This window comes from Leguminivora glycinivorella, chromosome Z, assembly GCF_023078275.1.
Source record: "Leguminivora glycinivorella isolate SPB_JAAS2020 chromosome Z, LegGlyc_1.1, whole genome shotgun sequence".
Taxonomy (NCBI): Eukaryota; Metazoa; Arthropoda; class Insecta; order Lepidoptera; family Tortricidae; genus Leguminivora; species Leguminivora glycinivorella.
In genome coordinates, this window is record NC_062998.1 from 35,614,007 (window position 1) to 35,621,262 (window position 7,256).

Below are 7,256 nucleotides of genomic sequence, written 5' to 3' on the forward strand. Positions count from 1 at the left end.
AAAGCACCTTTTTAAAGAAAAGACAAACGATTTATATCACAGAGGCTCATAGTGCGTTTATGAAAATGGTTGTTCGTTACCCGTCATAAGTTACTCTAAGTGACCACGCCATCTGTCGGGATTTTGATGGGTCCAAGAAACTGAAGACGTAATATAAGAAATAGTAATGTCTATTTGGTGCCATAGAAATATGTCCAAAAAATTAACATTTGTAAATGTATGTATATTTTTAAAAGAACAGTCCTAATACATGAATCACTATATTTATAGAAATAATTATTTGTGTGGGTATATTTTTATATTCTGCTATACAGGGGTTTGAACACGTAAGGTATTATGAAGAAAAAATTAATTAAAAAATGCGATAGATGCCGTAGTAAGTTGGGTTATCCTTGACTCAAACATAATCTCATCTTTCCTATAGGTATATTCCTAGGCATTTAAATATGATTGTTGTATAATTTCAGAGCTACCTTCATTTATTCTGTTTTTTCTGAACGACAAAAGCTTTTCAAGTTTACTGCCTAAATTCCGTTATTTAAGCACCACTTTACTTACACGCGATATAATCTTAAGTCGTCTCTATTATTTTTTCTTTATCTGATTGGTGAAAGAAATGACCATAATACTGGTGCCCTTATTTACGTTAGTTATTATGAACTTACGCTACGTTGTTATTGTGCGAACGAAACTCTGCCCTTATTATGTAATTGAAATAAAGCTCTGACTGTGGGACTGGCAGAGATAACTTGCCACTACTCCGTTTTTAACCTTTTCCATTAAATATTAATTTTGAACAATGTATATTCATTATTTACTTATTGTGCTTTCGCGTATGTATACTTACATATGTTGCACAAGAGAATGAAATAAGAAAAAATTATTATCAAATATAGTTGATTTATGCACTGATAGTGATAATTAAGTAAGTTATTGAAAATAAAAATGAATACTATAATTACGTCAGTCTTTTATTCGTAGGAAGTACAGTACCTACTCCTATTAACTATGTGAGTAAATATACAGGTTGACCCATTTATATCGGTAAGTATGGGAAAGTTCGGAACTATTAGACGACCGGTCTGTAGGCCTAGCACATGATGGCCGTGAGAGTATATCGCCGCGAGATAGATGACACGTCTTCTTCTAACTGTATTAATGACATAAGGACGGGTAGTCTATCTCGCGGCGACATACTCTCGCGGCCATCATGTGCTAGGCCTACTGGCCTAGCGAGTAGTGACCCTGCCTGCTAAGCCGCGGTCCCGGGTTTGAATTCCGGTAAGGGCATTTATTTGTGTGACGAGCACAGATATTTGTTCCTGAGTTAGGATGTTTTCTATGTATATAAGTATTTGTATATTATATACATCGTTGTCTGAGTACCCACAACACAAGCCTTCTTAAGCTTACCGTGGGACTCAGTCAATCTGTGTAAGAATGTCCTATAATATTTATTTATTTAATAGACATAAGTACTAAATCTGTTCTTAGCATCCATGCCATCGGTTTTATGCCAAAAACAGCTGCATTCATGCATACAATACAAAAAAAATGAAACTCCTCAGCTTGGAAATCGAACCCGCACTTTTTGAAAAATATAGGTACTTAGATATCAATCGTGTAGGACTGTAGGTCCTTGAACACTTTGAACAGTCAATTTTACTATGAAACATGTCTAAAATTAATAAAATGCATTAATCTCATATTCTTTATTTTGTTGTAGTTTACAATTTAAGTACATACTTAAGTTTCCGAGAACACCACGATTTATTCAATACGTTGGCACGTAAAATTGTCTCTATGGTTATATCATTTATTTTAGGCATCGTGGTTTATATTTAAAATTAAAGTAAAAGTACACTGGGAAAAAAGAGTAGAAACTAAAAAGGGGCAACATTGTTGTGTCGTCCTGATTTCTGCCAAGCATTACAAGACTACACTAACGATTTGCCACTTTTAATTTTTTTACCGCCGCCTCAAATCTCTCAAAAGAAGGTGGTTCTCTATTCGTCTGTATTTTTTTAAATGTTTGTTCCTCGATATCTCCGTCGTTACTGGACCGATTTTGATTTTTTTTTTGATTGAATGTATATGCATACAGATTGGTCCAATTTTTCTCAGAACCCAGTTCTGATGATGGGATCCTGGAGAAATCGAGGGAACTCCTCAAATCTGAAAGGCATACATATGGCGATTTTTGTGTTTTTAAAGGAACAGCATGTATTTACGTACGGAACAGTGACATTTGGTGCAGTGGAACTGCTGATGATGGTCAGAACGGAACTCCTCAAATCTGAACGGCACGCTTAATAGTGACTTTGGTATTTTTATAAGAACAGCATGCACTTACGTCCAGAACAGTGACATTTGGTGCAGTGGAACTCCTGATGATGGTCAGAACGGAACTCCTCAAATCTGAATGGCACGCTTATAGTGACTTTGGTATTTTTATAAGAACAGCATGCACTTACGTCCAGAATAGTGACATTTGGTGCAGTGGAACTGCAGATGATGGTCAGAACCCAACTCCTCAAATCTGAACGGCACACTTATAGTGACTTTGGTATTTTTATAAGAACAGCATGCATTTAAGTTCAGAACAGTAACATTTATTTAGTTATATTTGTTAAGCATATTGACTTTTCAAGTCAAATTTTGTCAAGCTTCGTTTTCTTATAATCGGATTCATGAGGAATTGAGGAAACTCCTTAAACCTTAACGGTATACGTATATTGATTTTTGTTGCCATCAAATGATTAAAGCATTAAAAGCAGTTAAAAAAATACCTACACATTTCTACATAATCCAACATTCGCAAGTAGCTTTCACCAGAACCCCAAAGGCGGCGGATTTTTTTTCTTAAAAATTATTATTACTCTTTTGTTTTAGCCAAGCTGTATGTGTGCAGAAGTTTATGTCGCGTGTCGGGTAGCAGTAGGGCTTTAGCAATCATCTTTTCAAAAGCGAGTTATTAATGAAATTTATACTTTCACAGGCTTCGTCTATAAAATTATACTCGTATATTAATGTGTGTGTCTATGTGTGTTTACAAAAAGCTTCCTCTTATCTTATACAACAAGGAAGTTATATCCTTTCAATTTAATGCAAGATACTGAAATAATAAATTGGTAAAAACTATGTCCGTCATACACGTATTGTTTACATAAATATACTATAACCAACTGCAGAGCCCACGGAGACCAGGGGCCCGTTTCTCATAACGTACAAGCCTTGTATTACAAGTGCGCGAACTGTCAAATCATATTCCATGGAAACACACTGGTAATACAAGACTTGTACCTTTCGAGAAATAGGCCCCAGCTAGTGTGCGTAGCCGAATGCACAAACGCTCACGATAATATCTCTTTCGTAGCTATCTGTCTCTATCGCTCTTGCGTATTTGCGCGACAGAGCCAGACTACCTTTCGCGGCGTTTCGTTTTCGTTTGGCGTCGTAGAAATGCCATTCGGCTACGGGGCCGTTCGAAAGTTTGTGGAAAACGACGTAATGCTATTTTTGAAAAAGGACAGCTAGTAATTTTAAAACTAATTTAGTGGTAATGCTAATGACTGATAAATCGCCAGTAAGTAGTGGAGATATTAAACGAATTTCACGAAATCGAATGGCCGAGATTCAAAAATCGGCCCCCTGACACAGTATAATAAAGAGTACGTACTATCGTATGCCCCTGATAACAATTTGTCAGACCTGTGGTGGACCGGCAATCCAGAAGGTTGCAGGACTTGCAGGTTCAAGTCCTGACTAGGGTTTGCAAAAACCGGTTAACTTTAAAAACCGGTTAATAACCGAACCTATACCTTCAAAACCGGTTAACCGGTTTTTAACCGGTTTTGCGGATTTTTAGTAAATTACCGTACTACGCAATAATTTTACCATTGCCTTCAAGAATTCTGTTGTTTATGATATCGTAGCAGGTATTACTTGCACGATGAAGATATTGAAGATCGTTTTTATCCAGTTTTTGGAAATTTTGTAAAATGCAGAAGTTGCCATAAAGGACTTGAGTGCCAATAGTGTATATGGCGCTTAAAACTGTCGTGACTTTACTGTGTTTGTTGTACTGCGTTTTCTAAGCATGTCGCGGAGGTCTATAGCTCCCAGAGACACTAGTAATACAAGGAATTACGTAAGAAAACCAAGATCTTCATTTTCCCTTTATTTTAAATATATAATTTGAAATATACAGTAGAGTCCGGTTATAACGACGCCCAAGGGACCGCTGATATTACATCGTACCAAAGAGGATCGAGTATTATAGAGAGTTACTGTCAAAGTAAAATGTGTAATCACAGATAATGCATAGATTGCCATTTCTGGACCCAAGCTTAAAACTTTTGAACCTCAGTTTTGACAATTTGGCCCATATTGTTAGCTTGATATGTGTTAAAATGTCAAATATTAATATTAGCACTATCTAGCCGAGCGTTCCCCAAAGGTGTAACGCCATCTAGGCCACCGTACCTTTTTCTAGGGCTTTGAGGTACGTTTTTTTCTTAGACTTTATCCGTCTATACGGAGTTTCATATGTCTTTGGTCGTACTAACTGGACGCCGTACAAAACGAGTTTCATTTCGGTTTAAAGATATGTCATTTTTTAGTATGCGTGCTTGTTCATCACCGGCAAATTACTGTCGTATATCGTAATAATAAATAGTCGCATTCCTTGAACCTCGATTTACGTAATTAATATGACAATCGATTTTTTTATTAAGTAAAACTATAGTTTATACGCAATCGAAAAATAAAAAGTGGGTTCTGTTTAGCTTATAGATTAGACCCGAGGCGAACCAATTGTCACATGGCCACAATCTCATCTCGCTACTTGTAGGCAAGACAGGGGGCCATGCTTGGGGCGGAAATAGCTTTGTTTCCTCAATTTACTAGTAAAAACGTTGTCACTCGTCGTTGTAACCGGACTTGACGGACGGATTTTGCGTAAAATTACGTCGTAAAATGCGGTTGGTCGTTAAAACCGGAGTCGTAATTAACGGATGTACTTTCATAATATCACATATGAAAACCAAAAAAATACCTGTGCTTCCGTTAGTCGGTTATTGTAAGCGGTTGGACGTTAGGTATATGCTGAGTCGTAATACTAACCGGACTCTACTGTATAAAATGTATATTTGAATGGACTCGGGACTATTGTTTAATCTTCACGTTTAGTTAGATTATAAAATCATGATTATACTGTGACTTCTTTAAGAAATTCAGTGCAGGTGCGTAATGTTGTCAATGAAAAGTGATAAATAAATCTTTATTGTTACAAAACATTGAATAATTACGTACTTTTGACCCTTTTTTATGCCTAATTTGGTAATTTTGGGACATAAATATAGTTTCGGTTATTAACCGGTTAGAGACTATGAAAACCGGTTTTTAACCGAGGCTAAAAAGTCTCGGTTAACCGGTTTTTCGGTTAACCGGTTAACCGGTTTGCATACCCTAGTCCTGACGAAGTTAATTAATTTTTCCATTTTTTTCATATAGTTAAAACAAACGTTTCTGCATGACAAACAATAAATTTACGGACAAAAGGATTAGCTAAGGTCCACGTTTCGCACGTATATTGTTTTACAGTACATAATGGCCTTTAAAGTTTCGCCTTTATAGTGTAGGTAACTGTAAAGTAGGCATTTTTTGACAAATTTAATGAGGTTCAAAGCTTGTGTCGAGAGATGGCAGTCTATGCACTGTGTACCTACACATTTTACTTTGACAGTAACTCTCTACAATACTAGATCCTCTTAACACTTTCGAAACCGGGCTCTACGCGGCGCTACGACATTTTCGCTACATACGGGGAAACCCATGTAATCGGCTACGCTTCTACGAGCGGTGTACCCGACAGTCGGGTTCTTGGTAGCGAAAGTGTTAATCAGTACCTGTACGACGAGGTCCATGAGTTGTGACATTTTAGAACACGTTACTGTAATAACAGGGCCCGTAGCCTGCGGCGCCTGCGCCACAGAAATGCAATATATCGCTCTTGCGTACTGCCGCGACAGAGCCAGACTGCATTTCTGCGGCGTTTGGCGTCGCAGAAATGCCATTCGGCTACGGGGCCAGGCAGGTTACGAGTAGCGTAAACGTTATGTGCAGTCACGGACTTTAATTGTTGATCCACGTGTAGCTCATTTTATACTGGAACCTCATAGCTTAACTACGAATGTCCAGTATAAAATGACCTGGAAGCGGATTAACAATTGAACTCCGTGACCGTACAAACCTACATGTATTTGTTTTTTGGTTCTAATAAGTAACCGTCTGTTTACTTTGTCCGTACAATGGATGTCATTTTCCATAATGTTGGGCATGGTAGCCACAATAGCACATTGTGTGTTAAGGGCGGAAAGTGAAGGATTACGAACGAGGGGCTGTTCGAAGCCCAAAGGCGAAGGTAATCGAGTTTGTAATCCATCAACCGCCCGTGATATACATAGGTAATGTTTTTTATCACACTCCCGAAGTAATAACCAAATTTTAAACTAAAATTGAAATACCTACGCTGACATTTAGAACATTCGTCCGCCATCTTGTAATTTTTGACAGGTCGTGGAAGGCCCCACCCAGGTATTCACTTTACCGCCCTAGGGCGGTAAAATAACTCATTACGTATCAATGCAGGCATGCAATAACACCGTTTACGAGCGACTGTGATGAAAAGGTAATTAATTGGGTTTCGGGCTAACAGCTCAGACATTTCACCAGTACAGTGCATTTGCACCTTCAGGGCTTATTTACACAGTGCGAGATCTCTCATGCAAGTTTAATTACAACGTGGAATTTGATCGATCGCCTGAATTGGATGTTTACGTCAACAGTCTGGCAATGTAACTTTAATACACCTGTTTTTGTAACTATACATCCTGATTATTGTTTTCCGTTAAATTGGACACGATGTTTGGCTCATTAACAGGAACCACCTAAAAACCGGAAAAAAGGAAAGCTAAGAATTTCCTTTTCGCACGTTTATCGTACGACGTTTTTCAGTACAGTATTATAAGACCAAACTGTTACGACATCTAACTGAACTAGAATTATGCTGTAACCTAGTTTAACTCATTGAAGTACCCTACTAGGATCCATGTTACCATTTTAATGTAAATTGTATGTGTACTTGGAAGCAAATAAATATCCCTGGACGAGTCTAAGCCCAGGACCGGGATAAGTGGCGTACACGAAGGGAGGCCTATGCTCACCAGTGGGCAATTAACGGCTGAAATGATGAT